This window comes from Canis lupus, chromosome 29 (assembly GCF_003254725.2).
Source record: "Canis lupus dingo isolate Sandy chromosome 29, ASM325472v2, whole genome shotgun sequence".
Taxonomy (NCBI): Eukaryota; Metazoa; Chordata; class Mammalia; order Carnivora; family Canidae; genus Canis; species Canis lupus.
Genome location: NC_064271.1, coordinates 30,665,195 through 30,687,041, shown reverse-complemented (window position 1 = coordinate 30,687,041; position 21,847 = coordinate 30,665,195). Strand labels below are relative to the sequence as shown.

The following is a 21,847-nucleotide window of genomic DNA, read 5'->3' as shown; positions in this document are numbered from 1 at the left end:
AAATAAAACAATAATCCATTGTAGAAATAACTGCAATGTAGAATGAAAAATTATTAATGATTTGTTTAGCAAGTAAAATAGTCAATCCTCTGGTCTCATCGGATGATAGTGTTTATTCCAAAATAATCATTGTCATTCCCTAATATCTTTTGAAAATAAAATGGAGTTATGGTAAGATGCTAATAACTGAGCTAAAGCTTACATTCTTCTTAAGATAAAAACCAGCCAAACAAAGCAAAACAAGAAAAAGTGTTGTGTTTAAAATATACTTGTCCAGAGTCTCATGTATTTAATTTGTATAATGAATGATATCAATTTTTTCTAAAATATATTGGGGAGATGTTACGAGAGGATATTTATGATGTATCCCTTGCATGCAGCAGGTGCTCTGTGAATGCAGGAAGCTGATCCTCCTAAACTCCTACTGATTTAGATAGCCACACGTGCCATTCCAATGTTTTCCATAAGTATGGTATGTTTTGCTTGTCCTAATAAATAATGGCTTTGTACAGTTGTTGTAAAGGATGTAACGAGTAATTATGTTTAGTTATTATTAATATTTTGTATTTTCACACTTCATTATTCATTTTTATACCTCTTTACCTATAATTAAGGTAATTATTTAATAATAATAATTTGCAGAGGCTAGTTGGGAGAGTGTCATCCACTAAGACATATCGGCTGGATTTGACTTATTAGCTTGCTGTCACTATGCAGGCCAATGAAAATGAGGCAAGTATCTGTTAAAGAGTTTCAGAACAAGACTTTTTTCTAGTAAAATTTAAGCCTGCTAATCTTAGATTTTAGCCAATCTGTTTTTCTTTTAGGCAAATGAGTTAGATTTTTAGTAGGTATAACTCAATGGATAAACCAGGAAGTCTGGCTTTGGAAGCCTGGGAACCTTACATTCTAGTATAATGTATTATTGCATCACAAGAATATAGTCTAGTTTCCTTGGGTAAGCATGCAATATAATTGCTATTAAAATGCTTCTCAATAAGTTACTCTCTCATTCATGCCTACACATTTCTGTTAGTACATATCTTAAATGGCTCCCTAGGATCTCCAAATTGTTCATGGTCTTCTCTTTAAACTGCAAACTTTGTACAAGGTTTTGAAGTAAGCATGCAAAATCTGGCTCATATGTAACAGTAACGTATTTTACATTACTATTCTAGTCAATATTTTAAATTTGCTAAGAAAATACATATCAAAATATCCTGATGTGTGTGTATGTGTGCATGTGTGTGTGTGTGTGTTAGTGTGCTTTTTGGAGATTCAACAACGGCCTTGACTAAGTGTGAGCATGCATATTTTGACAAGTAATGTACTTTGTGGTAATATTTTCAAGAGCATACTGAGTGGTCAAACAGTGACTTGTAAAAACATGAAGATGTAATAATACTAAGGTATCTTCTTTGCAACTTTACCACAGTTGTGTGCAATTTCTTAATTTTAGCTTTATACTATGAATATTTCCAAGCATACACAAGGGTGGAAAAGTACAATGAACTTCCCTGTACCATCTGTCAGCATGAAGAGATATCAGCATTAGCCATATTTTCATATATGTTTTCAAGACCAGTGATTTCCCTATGAGAATCAATTAAAAGCCCACTTCTTTGATTTTTAAATCAATTATGCTATCCCTAGCTTGGAGCCAATCCTGGCATCCAAAGAAAAATGAATTGGCACAACATAGTCACTATTTGGGACTTCAGGTGTCAGCAAATTAGCCCTACACACTGAATAGTAAATATGCTCCTTTTGGGCATAAAACATCTAAAACTTGTGAACTCTTTTTACATTCAATGAAAATTTGTATCTGCTAACAGTAAGGGCTGTAATTTTCTTTTGGACTAGTTAGATTTTATATAATCATAGTTGTCTAAATCTTTGCAAATATTCTGTTGTCATAATTTTGGTTTACTAACAATGCAGCAGAAAAAAGTCATTACTTCTGTAATTCTTAAGTGTAAAATTTAAGGGTATACCTGGTGAAGCTTTTTTTTTCCTTCTTGTTTGAGGTAATTTTATGATATGTTACTAAGAATAGTTAATGTAAAATATTTAATGTATCAGAATTTTAAAGTCCAAGTAAATGTTTCCTTGAGTGACTATCTGAAGACATAGTATACTTGTGTCAGTAGTGTTGTCATCTTTAAAGATGTAATTGGGGAAAAATAAACATATAATTAAAATTCTCATTTTAGAATAATTTGAAAACTTTATTTTGCCTTCTCTTGAAAAACTTAATGATGTTTTAAGTGTAACAATACTCCTCCATAATTAAACCTATTACGTGCTGAAAGTTATGACTGTCACACTTTTGATGGCAATTATCTACTTCTCCGACTTGGTTTGCCACATAAGATGCTCCTAAATAGTAGACAGAAACCCAGTGGTGGATAACAGAGTTCAGACTTTTCTAATTTGAACAAAAAAGATTTGTTAGGAGAGATGCATAGCTCACGCAAACATTGTATTCACTGACAACGTTGTGTTCAGCACTGCAAAGATGCATAAAGCAGGAAAGGAGGATAGAAAATGCTCTTGGAGTATTTATTAAAACATAATAACTAGTTAAGGCTTCAGTGAGACAACAGCATTTAAGCCAGAACAATAAGGAAATGAACAAACTAGCTATGCAGATATCTGTGGGAAGATTACTGGAGGAAGTACAAGGAGTGGGTAGAGAGTGCCCGAGGGTCTGAACGCTTACAAAGATACCAGTGAGCTACAGTGATGTGAATCAAGCGCATAACTGTTGCACAAGAGGTTTGCAAGCCATTGGGATCAAGACCATGTAGATTATTTTAATTTCTAGTTTCACTGTGTACAAGAAGGGGTGCTATGGAATAGATCGAAAAGAGGGAAGAGAGGAAACAAGGAAACCAACTAGCAAACTACTCATAAGCCAGAAAAAGGATGATGTGTTTAGATAAGTTCTGAGAAGAGATTTGAGTTAGAATACACAACACTGGCTGATTGATTGAATGTGAAGTGTCACAGAAAGAAACAAAGGGTGGCTGAACAGAAGAGGAGAAGTTTGTGGTTTGGGGAAAATATTTGTTTTAACTAAATTTTGCAGAGGACTAGGGTAGAAGATCAAGGATTCTCTTTTGTTGTCCTCTTTGTACTTATATGTCTATGTGCACATTAATGCTTTATATTTATTCATACAGAAATGTTGGTAGACTGTTGGATATATAACCCCAGAATTAAAGGGAGTGGTTAAGGATATAGATGTAATATCGAGATTCATCAGCAAATTACTCATGCCCAGGAGATAAATTGGATGCAATTGCTAAGAGACAAAAACTTATATAGACAGAGAAGAGCTACAAACTCTGCTTTCAGCATTATGGACAAGTGGGCATTCCGAGAGGCTCTTCGGCAGAAAATGAGACCCTGAAAAAAGAAGACTCTGAGATATTACTTACATCATGCAAGTCGATAATAGGCTTACTGTTCTGTGGCAGTTATCCTGCCTTTCTCTCTCTCTCTCTCCCTCTAGCTCTCCCTCTCTGTCTCTCTCACACAAACACACATGCACAGTTAAATGAGAGCAAAGAGAAGAAAAGCTTGAGCCTGGGCAGAGGAGAAGAAACCAGTTTTCAAGAGGAAGGTTGCCTGATGATACATACTGATAGCCCCTGTAAGGAAATAGATCATTGATCCAGGCTCAGTGTGGTGAGAGGCAGCCTGGACTCTGTGTTGAACTCAGATCTGAAGTGGTCCCATGGCAAGGGACATGTGCTACCAACCAGAAGAAGCAGCAATTAATCCTCTGTGGAGAGAGGCATCTCCAAACTCCACTTTATGTCCATTAGACTTTCCCAGTCAAGGTCAAGCATAGATCATTGCAAGCAAAGATCATTAAACATATGAAAAAGCAGATGGATATGTTTAAGATTCAATAGAAAAAAAAAGATAGTGAAGATGAACCCCTAGGATTATAAATTCTAGGACTACCAGGTTCATGATAAGATCTATATGTATAAAATGGGTAAAGAAATAGAAGACCCAAACTCAAATATGACTAGTTAACAAAACCCTATTACACATGAATATGTGTATATATATATATATATATATATATTTATTTATTTATCTCTATATGTATACAATAAAAATAAATGTATATATATATTTCTAGCAATAAAAATTATAATAATTGAAAACTTAATGATAGGTTAATCTTCAAAATAAAAACAGCCCAAAAGTGAATTAATGAAATGGAAAATAAAATTTAAACTGAAGAAATTACCTGGGAACCCCAAAGGAGGCAACAAGGTGAAAAATATGGAATAATAATTAGGACATATTAAAGGTTGAATGAGAAAGCCTAACATATTTTTTTTTCTTTTTTTTTTTCTAACATATTTTTTTAACTAGAATATTAGGAAAGAAAAAACAGAATGAGTTTAGACTTTAACTGACAAATTTCTTCCATAACAATGAAAAGCTTAAATTTATAGAAAGAAAGTAATTCTAGGATAAATACAAATAAATTTAAGCCCAAGCACATCCTTTTGATGTGATAAAATAAGTTTATTTTAAAGCAATCAGAGACAGATGACATCATCTAGACTCAATACAGGTCCCTGCTTTTCAAAACTTCACATTATGCCATTTCTCCTTTAAGAGGACCCAGATTAGCACCTGCTTTTGCTAACCAAGGGAATCTAAGAGGATTTTTGCTTTTATGAAAAAGGCAGCAAAAAGCAAAAATAGCATTCAGTGTTTTTTTTGTTTCATTTTGTGTTGCTTTGTTTTTGCAGCAGGGCGTTATGGAGGCAGCGCACACCCCAAGCAGTGAGAGTGGCTTTCACCCCGTGGTCCTTTCCTGAGAACTACACTCAGCATCTCAGCATCAAGCTGCCATAGTTTAAACTGTGCCCCTAAGCATCTGTGCTGTATCTCGATTTATTTTGTCATTCCCTTAGCAAGATGTTCCTATGATATCAGAAAAGCCTAAGAGAGGATATTTTTTGGGTGTTGGAAAGCTCAAAAATTTTCCCATGTAAATGAATGGTAATTACTTTTTTGCTTTAACCATTTAGGCTTACCAAAATGTCATAGGAATGCTTTGCTCTCAGATATGAGGGGAAACCTGCGTGCCAGCCATTCAATCCCAGATTATTCATTTGAGAATTTGTGCATGCAATCACTTCTGCTGTCAATTATTACGTTGGTTAAATTTCTTAGTTGCAGAGAAGAACATCTAGTCTCATTTGAACAGAAATGGGTTTAAGATATAGAGAGAATTGTGGGCTTGCCTGAGGAAAATGACTCAAAGCTGAGCTTTTGTGGAATTACGCACAGATCCACAATACAGAAAGTTGCTCACCCAAGGGAACTACCGCCTCCTCTGTAATCAAGAATCTGCCAACGCAGAAAGCCTCCACAGCTGCCAGGTCCAAAACCACTTTGCCTCTGTCACAATCTTGCACCAGGAAGAAAAAAAAAAAAAAAAAAAGTCCTCTACTTTGCGTTTTCTTTAGTTCATTCAGTCCTGAAACAAAGTTTCATTCAAGTGCATTAGAGTGCCAGACGCTTATTCCTCTATCTGTACTGCAGGAGCCAAAGAAGCCAGAACACAGAATATATTTCTCTTTTAAATTTTACATTAGGATTTACACTCTGGGAGACTCAGTATCAATACATAAAGCACATTATCAACCAGTCTGAGGTTGTCATTTCCATCCCCTCTTTCTCGGGTCACTCCGTTTGGGACCTGCTGGCTAAAGGCTCAGTGAGGGTGACCTTCCACAAAGGGAGAAGGCCGATCTTCATCACAAGTGTGTGATTAACTAACACCCTCACTAGATTTTTCAACTGTGTAGAATTTTCCAAAACCAGGTCCAAAGCAAGAGAACTGATTATGATTCTGTGGCTTACACATGGGCTTCGAAGGTTGTTATAATAAAAAGAGCTCAAACTTTACAGATATCAAAGAATTAGAAAAGATACTATAATGAGGACGTAATGATATATAACTTGGATGTGCATAATCAGGAGAATATTTTAGAAGTAAGCCCGGTGGGTGGTGAAAAGACCTGGGCTTATTTCCTTGTTCTTCATTTCATGACTTCTAACTTTGGGAATGTGACTTGACTTCAGAAAGGAAAATAATTAAGATGGAAGCATTTTAAAAAAATCTTTTGGAAACTAGACATCCAATAAAAATCAGGAGACAGGTATAAGACTGGCTACTGTTAGTAACAGAAGGTTTTTTTTTTTAAGATTTTATTTATTTATTCATGAAAGACAGAGAGAAACAGAGACATAGGCAGATGGAGAAGCAGCCTTCCTGCAGGGAGCCTGATGTGAGATTCGATCCCAGGACCCTGGGATCATGACCTGAGCCAAAGACAGACGCTCAGCCACTCCACCCATGTGCCCCAGTAATAGAAGTTTCATTCAATTGCAATTTGCTGAATTCCTATTATTTGGCTGCCCTTTTACTAGATGTGGAGGGTAGAATTGAGAATAAGGTAGCTCCTGTGGCTAGTGATGGAAGATATGTTTAGGATAAAGGTATTATCATGAAAAAAAAAAGATTCTGAGATGTCAGGTCATGAGACATGTACTTGCACTATTGATGATGGATGCAGTTCAGTATCTGCATAGGTAATAGCACACACCTGTCTGTACAAGTGGGTTGTGACCATTTTTTTTGGAGGGCAAATGCCAGGTTGAGGAATCTGCACTGAATCTGGAATATTATAGGAGCCTTTGAAGGCTTTTTAAACTGAAGATAATGTGATCTTTACTATTTTGTAAAAAGATTATATTAAGATTTCTTTAATAATATCTGAGAGGCACAAAGGATATTCATTTCTAAAATGTTATAATAGGTATAATCTTATTTTATCTACATAAACTCCTAATGCCAGATAGGAGATTTTTTTTTTTTTTTTTTTTTTTTCCCATTTTACTGTTAGGAGGTTATCAGTTTTCTAAGGTCAGACAGTTCACAACACAAATATGTATTGTAAGGTAACTATGAGATCACATTTTAAAAATATCTTTCATAGGATTTGTTAAAGCCCAAAGAGGTCAAGCTGTATTTTCTTCTGAATAGCTGAAAGCTGCAGATCCTTCTGGTTGAAACATCAATTTAAAATCCACCGCAGGTTGGGGGTCCCTGGGTGGCGCAGCGGTTTGGCGCCTGCCTTTGGCCCAGGGCGCGATCCTGGAGACCCGGGATCGAATCCCACATCGGGCTCCCGGTGCATGGAGCCTGCTTCTCCCTCTGCCTGTTGTGTCTCTGCCTCTCTCTCTCTCTCTCTGTGTGACTATCATAAATAAATAAAAATTTAAAAAAAAAAAAAAAATAAAATCCACCGCAGGTAAACAGTTTTAAATATGTATAGGGGAAGAAAACGCTTCCTTTCTTCCCTTCTTGATTCTTTGGCTGGGCTAATAATTAAATTGACAGGTAGATTAACAGGAGAAAAAAACTAACTTAATTTTGTATGTTATAGGAGTTCATAAAAATATAAGACTCAAAGAAGTGACTAAAGCAGACAGCTTTTATATCTTTTAGACAAAGAAATAATAAATTTGTGAAGAACTGACAAGACAAAGAAGTTTGGGCTTGGGGCAGTAAATTAGTGAAGTAACAAGATTTGTTTATATAGCCTTCCCGGCCCTGAATTTCCTATCTCTGGTGATAAGGATGTCTCCTGATACAGGGAAGGTAGCTCTCCCATGGGAGATTTATTTCCTGCTTTCAGGGGCACAGAAAAGGGTCATGTTGCCCTCTTTGCACTGGCTGTTTCTTAAGAAACTTTAATTTAAAATAATCAATATGCCAAAGTGGCGTATTTTGGGGCAGCCTGCCCTGAACTCTATCTATGTCAACAGAGGCTTACAGATTATATGATCCACAAGCAGTAAAACAGATCCAGTAGTTTGGAGGGTTTCAAAATATGTGAAGGACTCTTCCTCCAAATAACAGTTATTAAAGCTAAATGTGCTGTGTTTACAAACACTTGTTTTTAAATTGGTTTTGCTCATCCATAGTGACTAGATTAGGTTTAAACTACTGTGAAATTATGAAATTAACTTTACTAATCGTATTTGTAGAAAAGATTTTCAATGCAGAAAAGTAAGGTCAAAAGGTTAATTTTTTGGCTTAGATTTCAGTAGTTACTAGTGAAGCATAACTGGATTTCTGTTTACTTGAATTACATTTCCATGAACAGAAATTGCTTTATAACAGAATCATTCATGGAATTATGCAGAAATCAGGAGAACATTAGACAATTGGATCATGAGCAAGACCATTATTTTTTGAGTTCTGCTATCACAGGAAAGGTCAAAAAATGAATTATTCTTCAGGTATGTTATAGTGTGTGCACGCAGGTATATATGTATGTATTTAAATATCTTTGTCGCATCAAGTAGGGGTTGCAACCTATTTGACATTATTCTTTATTTTTATTCTAAATATTAAATGAGTAGGCATATAGGTTAAAAACATTGAGGGATGCCTGGGTGGCTCAGTGGTTGAAAGTCTGCCTTTAGTTCAGGTCACGACCCGGGGTTCTGGGATCGAGTCCCACATCGGGCTCCCAGCAGGGAGCCTGTTTCTCCCTCTGCCTATGTCTCTGCCTCTCTCTGTGTCTCTCATGAATAAATAAAACACACACAAAAAACAATAAAAACAAAACAAACCCAAAGACACTGAAAGGCTCTGAGAGCCTAACTTACGGATACTGTGGAGAAAAATTAATATAATCCTGTTAGTGTTATTTAGAACTACAATCAAGCCCACTTCAATGCTGGTTTATTTTTTTTATTTTTTTATTTTTTTTTTCAATGCTGGTTTAAAACAAACAAACAAACATACAAACCAACCACAAATTTTAGCCCAGAACTCAATCGACCGACTAATAATAGAATCAATCATCTGATGGACCGTGAGGAGAAGCAAAATTCTCTAATTTATAAGCCCTTATTTTGGAATACCACTGGTAGGTATGCCATTGTCCCTGGAGTGCTTATATTTTCATGCCATTTCTTTTTAGAACAAATATACTTAGATAATTATTTGTTTCCTCACCTACTTTATTTTCATCACTTCTTTTTGTTGTTATTGACGTGGGAGAGAAATTATCTTCACTGTATAAGAAAAGAGTGAACATGTCTGATATTTTTTTGTTTTCGACAACATATTTGATTTTGATTACAACAATGGAATATTTTGAATTAATACATATCTTTCTTTTTTAAAAAAAGATTTTATTTGTTTATCCATGAGAGACACAGAGAGAGAGGCAGAGACATAGCAGAGGGAGAAGCAGGCTCCTCAAGGAGAACCCAATGTGGGAGTCGATCCCTGGACCGGGAACATGCCCTGAGCCAAAGGCAGATGCTCAACCACGGAGCCACTCAGGCACCCCTATATCTTTCTTTTTTGGCAAATGCTTTCCTTTATGCTAGCCTTTGGCTATTAATAATTGACCATGGTTGAAGCCTTATTGTCCTAGGGAACAGAGAATCCTAAAGGAATTCAGTTTGAAAATTGTGTGAAATTACTGTCCTTGAGTTCCAAAACTGTGTTGAAATGCAACTTGGATTTTGATTGCAAGACTGATACATTTGTAGGGGCACCTGGGTTAGTCAGTCTGTGGAGCATTGGACTCTTGATTTCTGCTCAGGTCATGGCCTCAGGTGGTGAGATGGAGCCTCAGGTCAAGCCCTGTGTCTGACTCCCTGCTCAGCAGAGAGTCTGTTTAAGATTCTTTCTCTGTCTCTCTTTGCCCCTCCACCGCAAATAAAAAAAAAAGTCTTTTTTATTTTTATTTTTATTTTTATTTTTTTTAAAGAGAGAGAGAGAGAGCTACACATTTGCAATGACTTTGAGAACATTTATTTCCAATAAGCTTAGCTTTGACTACCAAATTGAAGTTTAGTAAACTGTGTTGCCTAAAGCACAAAGTATGGAGAAATGCAAGATGGTACAAAGACATTTCCTTTTTTTTTTTTTTTTTTAAGACATTTCCTTTTGTGCAGAAAAAAAAAGGTATAGAAAATTACTGAACTAGGGCCAGACACGTTGAAGAGTATTGAAAAAGAAAATCATGAGAATTTAACTGTTAGTTTGGGTGGGGAGTACTGTCTCCTGTGTTTCCTTCGTTACAGAATTCTTAAAGAAGATGGTAGAAGTGCTGTAGCAGTAGAAATTCTAGAAGAGTTTAGGAGATCATCAGAAATTAGTGGAGTCATGCCTCACCTTTTAGTGTGCTCAAGGACATTTAAATATGACCAATTATTTAAACATGACACATAAGCCGAAGAATAGTAAAGACTTACATATCTAGAAAGATGAGACTTGGTGCAACTTCACAGAAGAGTGTGCATTATAGGAAATGCTAGAAAAGAATCTAAAAGCCCTTAATCTCTCAGGAAGAATCAGAAATAATCTGGCAAGAATATCTGTGGCCAGTATGAGGAGGAACAGAATGCATGGACCTGCTAACCAAAAGACATATATTGAATATACATGTCAGCAGAGAACGCAAACGCACTACAAAGAGCGCTAAAGGGGGAAAGCTACTTCTAAGCAGCAGAGAAAAGATGTCTAAAGAGGTAGCAAAGCACTTTCAAGGCCATGCCTGCCCCTTCGCAGTTTAGAAAATCACTGAGCAGAAGAAATGGTAAGCAGTGAGGGAAAGAGTTCTGCATTTCGAGCCAGTATTGTCCAAAAGAGGCAGCACGGGCAAGATTAAAGTTTTAACCACAAACACAAAAAGGGATAGAAAACCAGATTATGGTTAGTATGTCATGATAAAGTTAATGTTTGCACTCTTGATTTTTATAAACTATCAAACTGTGATGTGTATTTGCTTCATTAACAACCTCAGAAATGTATTTCTTCATAACATATGTGTGGGGGGAGAATATGGACTTAATGGGAAAATAATGTTTTGTTTGGGTTTGTACAAATACTTATGTCATCGTATTTATTAAACATGAGTTACTATAACACTCTCTGTCTCTATTTCTCCCTCTGTCACACACATACATATAACCCAAATTCAGTTTCCTAAGCAGACATAATTTGTTTACCATAATTTGTTTATTTTTGTCACATCTACCTACCACTGATTTTAATTGATTTAATATTTTATTTATGCTTACATTTAAAACATTTCTTTCGGGGCTCCTGGTGGCTCAGAGGTTTGGTGCCTGCCTTTGGCCCAGGGCATGATCCTGGAGTCCCAGGATTGAATCCTACATCAAGCTCCCTGCAGGGAGCCTGCTTCTCCTCTGCCTATGTCTCTGCCTCTCTCTGTCTCTCATGAATAAATAAATAAAATATTAAAAAAAACACATTTCTTTCCTAATTCCTCTAAGCCAAAGAATTACATAAATCAAATCTTTAGTATGTCTAGGTAGTTAATTTGTATTTATTTGTATTAACTATAAACATTATTATTGAAAGGATAATAAATCCCACATATCCCCCCAAATTATAATTAATATCATCTAGTAGTCACAAAAATTTGGAAAACATTGATCTCATTAATAATGAAGTGGAAAAATCAAATGAAAGTCTATTTAAGGGCCTTATATTCAATATTTCTTTTTTTGTTGTTTTTTGTTTTTTAGATTTTTAAATTTATTTATTCATAACAGAGAGAGAGAGAGAGAGAGAGAGAGAGAGAGAGAGAGAGGCAGAGACCCAGGCAGAGGGAGAAGCAGGTTCCCTGCAGGGAGCACTACTGGGGACTGGATCCCGGGACTCCAGGATCACACTCTGGGCTGAAGGCGGCGCTAAACCGCTCAGCTTGGTTCTTAATGAAGTAATATTTAGCATTTTTTGGTGGGGAAAGGAAACATCATTGCTCTTTAGGATTGTCTCTCCTTACATGACATTTAGCATCCCTGACTTCTAGGTACTAAATGCCAGCGTCATTATGAAATCTACCTCCTGATTTTTTCTAGCCACTTCCTATTAGATTTTGGTGCCAACAGTCTCTATATCAAGGATATGTATTCACTCTTAAAGTAAAAATTATTTAATTAACTCCATTATTATAATATGAGCTTGATGGTTATAAAAATATCAGAATTGGAAAAAAGTGTTTTGAAAAGAAAAAAATTAGTAAGACAGGATGGCAAGTCAGGAATATCTATTTTTAGTTAAGATACAGAAGACATTAAGAAATATGAAACCAACTAACCTGGTAGACTAGGAATTATATTTTTACCTCTTTTAAGTAAGAATATATTGAGGCTTGTTCAAAAGAAATAGAAAGTGCCTTATTTGAATAAAAGAACAAGTCAATTTCTTTCTAGATTCTCACATGCTGTGGCATGGAATTATAAAGAAATTTGAGGACCAATTTCATTCTTTGCATGTAAATCCATTTCTCCTCAACACTATTTATTGAAGAGACTATCCTCTCCTCATTGTGTATTCTTGGAGCCCTGGTTGAAGGTGGGTAGACCATATATGTGTGGGTTTATTTCTGGTCTTTTTTCTGTTCCATTGGCCTATATATTTGTTTTTATACCAGTACCATATTATGTGGATTAATGTAGCTTTTTAATATAGCTTTAAACCAGGAAATGTGATACCTACAGTTTTGTCCTTTTTCTACAAAATTGCTTTCACGAGTTGGAGTCTTTAGGGATTTTAGGATTCTTTTTCTACTTCTGTTATTATTTTGTTAGCTGTGGGCATTTTATATATGGTTTTTGCTGTGTTGAGGTAGAAATTTCTTCTGTGATGTTTGATAGAATTCACCTATAAAGTCATCTAATCCTGGGCTTTTCTTAGTCGAGAAGTTGTTGATTACTGATTCATTCTCCTTATTTGCTATTGGTCTTTTCAAATTTTCCATCTTTTCTTCATTTAGTCTTAGGAGGTTGTAAATTTCTATCTTACACCATGTACAAAAGTCAATTCAAAATGGATTAAAGACTTAAAAGAAAAAAAAAAGACTTAAAAGAAAAACCTGGAACCAAAAAATTCCTAAAAGGAAATATAGGGGGAAACCTTTTGACATTGGCCTTGGCAGTGATTTCTTGGATACAACCCTAAAAGCTAGGCAACAAAAAAGCATAAATAGACAAATAAGATTATATCAAATGAAAAAGCTTTTGCAGATCAAAGCATACAATCAACAAAGTGAAAAGACAACCTTTGGAATGGAAGAAAATATTTGCAAATCATGCATCTGATAAAAGATTAATATCCAAAATAAAAGATTAATATCCAAAATACATAAGGGACATTTAAATCTTACTAACAAAGAAGAAGAAAATATTTTAGAATGGGCAAAGGACATAAATACACACATTTCTCCAAAGAAATACAAATAACTAACAAGTATATAAAAAGATGTTCAACATCACTAATTATTAGGGAAATATCAATTAAAATCATAATAAGATATCACCTAACGCCTGATAGAAGGATACTATTTTTAAAAATCCTCAAAATATAGCATGCGTTAGTGAAAATGCGAAAATGAGAAAACTTGTACACTGTTAGTATAAATTGGTGCAGACACTATAGAAAACAGTATGGAGCTTTCTCAAAAAATTAAAAATAAACTACTATGTGATTCAGCCATGCCCCCTCTGGTATATCCAAAAGAATTGAAAGAAAGGTCTCAACAATGTATCTGATTTTCATGTTCATTTCAGAACAATCACAATAGCTAAGATAGAAAGGGACCTAAATTTCATTAACAGGTGAATAAAGGAAATGTAATATTTATATAATATAGAATATTATTCAGCCTTAAAAAAGAAGGAAATCCTACTATTTGTGGCAACATGGGTGAACCTAGAGGACATTATGTTAAATAGAATTAGCCAGATGGAGAATAACAATTACTACATGATCCCACTTACATGAGAAACCTAAGATAGTCAAACTCATAGAAATAGAGAGTAGAATGGTCGTTACCAGACATTGTGAGGAAAGGGGATGGAGAGATGGAGAAGTTGTCCATCAAAAGGTACAAAGTTTCATTTATGCAGGCTGGATAAGTCTGAGAGATGTACTATACATCATAGGCTACTTTATCGTATACTTAAAAATTTGCTAACAGGATGGTTTTCATATTGTGTTCTCCTCAATAACAAAAAATAATAATAACCCATGGTTGTGATGGATACATGTATGGCATTGATTGCAGTGGTGTTTTCACAGATATATACTTGTATCCAAACTCATCAAGTTGCATACCCTAAGTATATACAACTTTTTATGTCTATTATACATCAATAAAGTGGCTTTAAAAAAAAATCTTGAGATAAACTAAAAATAATGACCTTACATGTTAGGAGAATTTACCCCAGCATATACTGACTATTTCCTATAAGAATATTGATCTCAGAAAGATAAACAAATTTCATCAAAAGCTTTTAGGCCATCAAGTCAAGTTACTCTAATTTTGGAATTATTCTTTGTTCTTGAAATGAGATCCAGGAATCAATAAAGCCCAAATATATTTATTTCTGTGAATTATAACATATAAGAATATACATTCTACTATAGTGTTATGCAGTGGAGCTATTTTTTTAAATATGCACTATTTGAAAGTGATAGGATAAGAACATCTACAGTATCTGGGAAAAAGAAATTTATTGTAAAGTCATATGTTTGAAGTTCTTACCTCTGTTATGTATGGTGATACAGTGAATATTCATACTAATATAATTATTTTGTAAAAACGTATTGAATACTGATATAATGAGTTTGATGTATAGTAATTTCCTTCAATTTACCAGTCCTTAGATTACATTATAATATGAATTTATCAAACACATAACTAATTCTATAAATAATTGAATTCTATAATTTATAATTCTTTGCTTTGTTAGAAATATTTTTTTTGTATATGGTAATAAATATATTGAGAAATCTTATTAAAATATCTGTTTTATGAAAAATATTACTGTAAAAAATAATTACCAAGAGTTCTTTAAGAAATCATTTTCAAAAAAGTATATAACTCACATACATAATTCATTTATAAACCAACAACCAAAGAGTTGATAAAAAATTCCAAAGGGGAAAAATACAATTATTGATGCAGAAGGAATTGGAAAAAAATATTGAATGATACAAATCAGCAGAAAGTGTCCTGGACATATTTAGGTAAGTTCTCTTATTCCTCAAACAACTTCATGAGGTGAGAATTTTTACCTATCTTCATGTTGCATATTTTAACATGCTTTAACTGAGACCCAAAGAGTTTGTGTTGCTTAAAATCAGTTATGCCACTGTCTTTCCTTCCTAATCCAGTAAAATCTGCATATCTTTAATTCCACAGAAGCTCAAGTTAGACTCTGGACCAATTCAACTTGCCTTCATTCTAAAGCACAGAAATAAGTCTTCAATTCTTTTCTAAACTGGTATACAAATAGAATTTAGATACGTTATATTTAGAGTATAATCAAGAAAATTATTATTGTAACTTCTTTGCATCTTATGGTATAGGGCAAGGTTTATATTACCATATATTTAACCTTAAAATTAAAGAGTTGTGTTAAGAAGAGATTGTGCTAAAATTGGCAGAAGCTGTAGGTGGAGAGTCCATTGTAAATTTAATAGGCTTTGATGTACATTAAGGAAGGATAATGCTAATTTTCTGGGAGCACCTTGCAGCAATGTTACTATAATGATACAGATGAACACTATTCACATTTGAGTAGGGGTAAAAAAGGTTATCAAGACATGGATCCTAGCAGACAACATGTTATTTCCTCTTAATTTTTTTTTTTTTTAAAGAATAAGGAGAGAGGAAAAACATGAAAGGATGTTTTGCTTTCACTGGATCATAAAACATAGCCAACAACTGTAAGGTCAAGTAAAGATTATATGAATTAAACAATACAGCAGCTTAATAATTCATAATTGTGTGAATTTTTAATATTGTTTAATAAATATTGTCAGTCAAGTCCATTATCTTCTGCTATTAAAGAATCCATCTGCTCTTTGGATCTTGCCTTCTCCTAATGAGTTTAAAGTTTCTTCCACTTTGGTCATTCCATGATTCTGTGTTTGTTTTCAATTTTTTACAGTTATAGCTTTTAAATGATGAGTAATTATAAACCACGATGCATTTGCAATATTAAAAGTTTATCTGGTCTCACTTTTAAAGATTTATTTATTTATTTAAGCTAGAGATAGAGAGAGAGAGAGAGAGAGAGAGAGCATGACAGGGGGAGGGGCAGAGGGAGAGAGGAGAGAGAATCTTAAGTGGACTCTGTACTGAATGCTGAGTGCAGAGCCCAAGGGGGCCAGATCTCAGGACTCAAGATTACCATCCAAGCCAAAATCAAGAATCGGTTCCTTAACTGACTGATCCAGGAATCCCTTATTTGGTGTTTTTGGAAATAAATATGTGAATACAGCTATTTCCTAATTCTGGATCTCCTTATTTTTTATGTTAGTTTTAAGAAGTCAGTTCCATAAAAGATTATCTAATCAATCAAAGAAATTAACTGCTTTACTATTAAAGTATGAATCTATAAAACTCACACTGCTTAGACTATAAATATAATGACCTTTTTTCTACATTGTGACTATATGAAAACATTAAAATGCATATACTTAAAACTGATCATTTACAGATTCTCTTTTTCCTAACATATGCATTTTTAACTTAGTCATGAAATCTAGTAAGTATAGAGACACTGAAGATGGAACCTTTTAATTTAGTGGAGGAGTTTGCAACATACTAGATTAATATAAAAAAATTTTTATCATAGTATCTTTCAGAATAAAGTAAAACTGAAGTAAAAATATTGTATGCTATATGTTTCTTGCTATTCTATCAACTTAAACAAGTTTGCTTGGGCTAGAAATCAATTTAGTTCAACCATTTCGAGGTTCTTGTTTGAAATTAAAAAAAAACTGTATATATAGCAGACTGATTTGAATGCATATTGGAATCTCTTCTTAAACCTGAGTTGAGTCTCTAAAGCTCTCACTGACATGATAGCCTATGCAATAGCTGTGCTGACTTCATGGTTCCATTATGTAAATAAGGTAATACATCTATTTATGCTCCTCAGAATGTGACTAAAAACTGCAAAGAAATACAGCGGAGTGGAATGTGCTTGGAAAATTTTTATGGAGTTTTTATGTCCAGTTATCAAACTCTGCCAACTAATTACACTGAGAAAGGAAGGAAAAACACCCCTCCCTTACATTATGTCTAGCTTCACAAAATAAAATACAGAAGGAAAATAGCTATTTAGTTTTATAAAATATGTTACTTCATTTTAGTTATGTTTAAAGCAAAAAATGATTATTTTACCATGCATGTTTTCAGGAAAGAGTTGCATCAATCAAATGTCTATTTTTGGTCTATGTAATTCTGCACATTTTCCGTCAAACTATTATAGTGAAATATATGACTTCAGGGACTTAATCATAAGGCAATTTTACTTTGGTTTCCCATTCTTTCTTTACATAGATACAGGGAGCTCATTTTTCCACTGCTACTGGATAAAATATAGAAAACTCTATTCTTATGGCTTCAATTATCACATTTTCCCCCTGTAATGTAAACTGTATTTACTCTTAGAATTCCCAATGCCATGTCAAAATCAAACTTTGAACTTGACTCAAGATCAAAGAGCTTTCCCACTCCCACCTCTCAGTTCAGATGCATGCAGTGGGGAAGTCTGTGATAAAAGAACAGTTGGCTTTTTCTCCTAAGGTGCTACCTTGGAAACAGTTATTTGGAATCCATACCTACCACCAAATTTTGGAGTGGAGGGATGGGAGGAAGGATGAACAGAAATACTTTTATAATTGGTGATGTTGTGAGCTAGCATCACACTCTTAGAGCCTGATAGATTGTTAAAGAGTATTCTCTCATTGGTGTTTTCAAAGGATCCTTGGGTAATCTATGCATATTTTGGGTAGTATCTCACCTGCAATTCTCTTCCTGCTGGTGATGCTCTTTCCTTTGACTTGTTTGTTACCATTTCTTTCTCAGACTCTGCAACTTGGTGATTCCCTTTGCTCTTCCAGGTAGGCTTTTTGGAAAGAAACATGTGCTTCAATTTTCAATCAATGACAACATGTCGCCCAAATCCGGTCTATAGGAAAAACTCACCCACTGATTCCTCTATGGGAGAATGCATACATAAGGAATAGCATCATTCAGTGGGAAAACTATGAAAACTTCAAAATTATACTGAATAGAGAATTAAAAAATAGGTCTATATACAGAGAAAAAATGCTATTGATATGTTGGGGATTCCATTCGTTTTCTATTGCTGTGTAATTATTTAAAAACTCAGTAGATTGAAACAATAAATATTTGTTATTTATCTCATAGATTCTGTGAGTCAGGGATCCAGAAGCAGTTTAGCTGGGTGTTTCTAGTTTGGGTAATTTCATGACACACAGTGTAGAAGCAACCAGGATTGTAGTTATTTGAAGACATGACATTGTGCGAGAGATCCACCTCTAAATGGTAGCATCTCACTTGTGGGGTACTGGCTAATTTTCACCTGTCTCATGACATGCTCTTGTCCTCACACAGAAAGACAAAACCCACATACCTTTTATGTCCTACCCTCAAAAGTCACACTTCATCATTTCTGTAATACCCTATTTGTTACACATGGGAGACGGACTCCTAATGGCTATGAATATCAGCAGACAGAAATCCTCTGGGACCTCTCAGAGGGCAGATACCACAGAAATAAAGTTAAAAATATCCTATTTCATCTGAGGAAAGGAATGAATTGTGACTTGAGGTATATTGCTAAAGCTTTCCATTTCTTATCCTTTTAACCAAATAAATCAACCAACTAAGCAATCAAACAAAATCCTTCAAATAAATTTAAGACAACAAACAAAGAGCAGAGAAAGCCATTTTCCTCTCTCAATTTCTGTTAGGTATGATACACATAAAATAAAATATCCTCAGGTATCAATAAAAGCATTGATATTTTGCTAGAAAATATTGAGATTCAGAACATCAAAATTAAAAGTTAAAAATCAAGCTTGTTGAGAGTAGATCTTCAAAGTTCTCATCACACAAAAATTTTTACGTGTATATAGTGATAGGTATTAACTAGACTTATTGTGTAATCATTTTGCAATACATATAAATACTGAATCATTATATTGTAACCTTAAATTAATATATCATATATCAATTATATCTCAATTTTAAAAAGACTAAAAAATAAAATGTTCAGAATTATATTCTTCCATATAGAAAACCACAGTAAACTGGAAAATTCAATGCAAAAATCCAACTTAATTTACAGACTCCCTTTTTCTATGAAGCTACTATGGAATACAGACTTTACTATTTTGAAATCTCTATCACTACATCTTCATGAGGAACCCAGAAGGAAAGTGAGTTCATCATTTACCCTTCAGTTTATGTCGACAGAAGACTAAGGAAAGCAAAGGTGAAGATTTGAGTTTGCCCAGATCTCACCTCCTCAAGTCTCCTTCCTGAGCACTTGATTTCTGGGACAAACTACTCAGTCTTACCTGTGATTATACAACTAAGTTCTTCCTCATGGAATGTGAGCATAAGTGAATTTCAACCTTATTTTCTTAAAAAAAAATGCACTTGCTATGGATAGATCCCTTTAATTTTCTTCCTGCTGACTGAAAATGTGATGATTGGAACAAACTGGAAGTTGCATGTTGTTGATGATGGAGCTGCCCGACTGGTGATGGTCCCTGAAGTAAATCCCAGAGCAGATATTACCTACCCACAAGGATCTGTTACATGGGTGACATATAAACTTCTACAATGTTTGAGACAGTGCATTTTGGGTATCTTTGCATGGCAACTTAAGATGAACTACAAATAATTCTGGAATGTGAATGGAAAAGGAGGGAAACACCACAAACTGACTCATGTGAAGGAGCAAAACAAAAGAGGTGAAAAAGTAGAGTTCAAATCTAATAATGACTCCTTTTCCATAGTTAAAATTTTAGAATATTTTATTTATTTTAAAGAAAGAGAGAGAACACAGGGGATAGGGAGAGGCAAAGAGACAGGGAGAGAATCTCACACTGACTCCACACTGAGAGCATGGAGCCTAACTCAGGGCTCAATCCCATAACCCCAAGATTATGACCTGAGCCAAAACCAAGAGCTGGATAATTATAATACTGACTGAGCCACCCAGGCACCTCTCCACAGATAATTCTTAACGTTGCTTAAAAGGAGGAACTTGAGTAATTTTGTTTCCATGTTTATTTAAAGACCACCTTTGGATTGAACTTCCTGAATTACTTATTTGATTATGTCACTCCTTATAAATTTTCACAATACACCTTGGACTATATAAAAAAGACCAAATATCTTTGGAGAAGGGTCTTAAACTACTATCTGCAACTTTCTTTTATCAGCACTTTGTCTGAAAAACAGAAAATAAAATGACTGAGGCATTATCACCACAAACTGTATCATTGGTGTTGTCATATGTTGGCTTATTTACACCCTCATATTATATACTTGGTCCAAATATTCACTGAAGCTTGTGGTCTCTCCTAAGTCTTCCTTAATCTCCTCCTGCCAAAATGAAGGATAGACTCTGAATCATCTCACTGGACTGGTCAGTTCATGGTACTCCATCCCTCGGTCTGAATTCCTACCCTTTAAGGACACGTCAGCTTCCTAATTCCTATTCAACTGTTCCAGAAAATTCCTGATTAATAATCTTTCCTTTCAGTGAATTCCTGGAATACTTTATTTCTTCTTACTTATTAGTTGCATATCAGTTAATCATGACTATGACTTAACTCAGCTACTATGCAATGAGATCATAAGGACTTTGCTATTGTACTTCTGCAGGGATCAGGACATGTGATCAATATAGTATAAAATTACTTAATTAATTTTATTAATGAGGGTATTAATTTAATTTAATTTTTTAAAGATTTATTTATTTATTCATGAGAGAAAGAGAGAGAGAGGCAGAGACATAGGCAGAGGGAGAAGCAGGCTCCTTGCAGGAAGCCTGATGTGAGACTTGACCCCCGGACCTGGGATCAGGCCCTGACCCAAAGTAGATGCTAAACTGCTGAGCCACCCAGACATCCCAGTGGGGTATTAAGTTTAAATGTCTCTATTGATCTAAGGTCGTATGAAAGTGTATCAATCAAAGACATTGAAGAAACAGAAATATACTATGGTGGATTAAAGATAACTAGTATTATGTAACTAAGAACCTAGAGAACCAATTTCAAACAATTAAGGTAGAACAAAGGGAAACAAAAGGACAATCTGTTTATGATTTCTTTTTAGGATACCCACAGCAAGAAAGAGGTTTTGCAGTTTCCACAACAAGACAGGATCCCCTTGGGAAATTAAGCTGGTTGTAGCTGACACTCCAGTTCCTGATTCTTTATGGCACTACATATCTTTTTGTCTCTAGTTTTCAATTTAATATCCACGGTGTATGTGTCTACACAGAGTATCTGTTCAAACCAAAGCTGCAAGGGAAGCTGGGAAAGCCATTATCTGAGTTTTTCATCTTTGTAGTAGGATGTAGAATCTACTTTCCTCTAAATCTCACAAAAAGTTAAATGTCCCAGACTAAAACAAGAACCTCAACATAAAACAATAAAAATGGATGAAAAATGTAAACTCTTTGGGCAATTATTTGTTGGTTTTGTTTTTGAAAAGATTAAGGTGTTTAACATATGATGAATAGTTGGAAGAGTTCTTGGCAGGTAGTGCTGTAAATCATAGCTATTATTGTTAGAATAGTCAGTTCTTCAACAAACATTTATTGAATGACTACTGTGTGTCATAGAAATGAATCAAGGTAGCTATGCTGGGCCAAAGTCGAGACAGATATGCAAGAGTGT

The 21,847-nt window shown here is 34.6% G+C and overlaps 1 long non-coding RNA gene across 2 annotated transcripts; it reads left to right on the top strand.

Annotated features, from left to right (window-relative positions):
* Positions 1-933: 933 nt before the first annotated feature.
* LOC112650783 (uncharacterized) lies at positions 934-21,605 on the top strand. 2 transcript variants are annotated; one of them, XR_007407067.1, is made up of 4 exons: positions 934-958; positions 7,044-7,142; positions 12,319-12,460; positions 21,282-21,605. It is a non-coding gene; the product is annotated as an uncharacterized LOC112650783 (long non-coding RNA). The 2 variants fall into 2 exon arrangements; XR_003130439.1 differs by lacking the exon at positions 934-958 and adding an exon at positions 968-1,119.
* Positions 21,606-21,847: the final 242 nt, after the last annotated feature.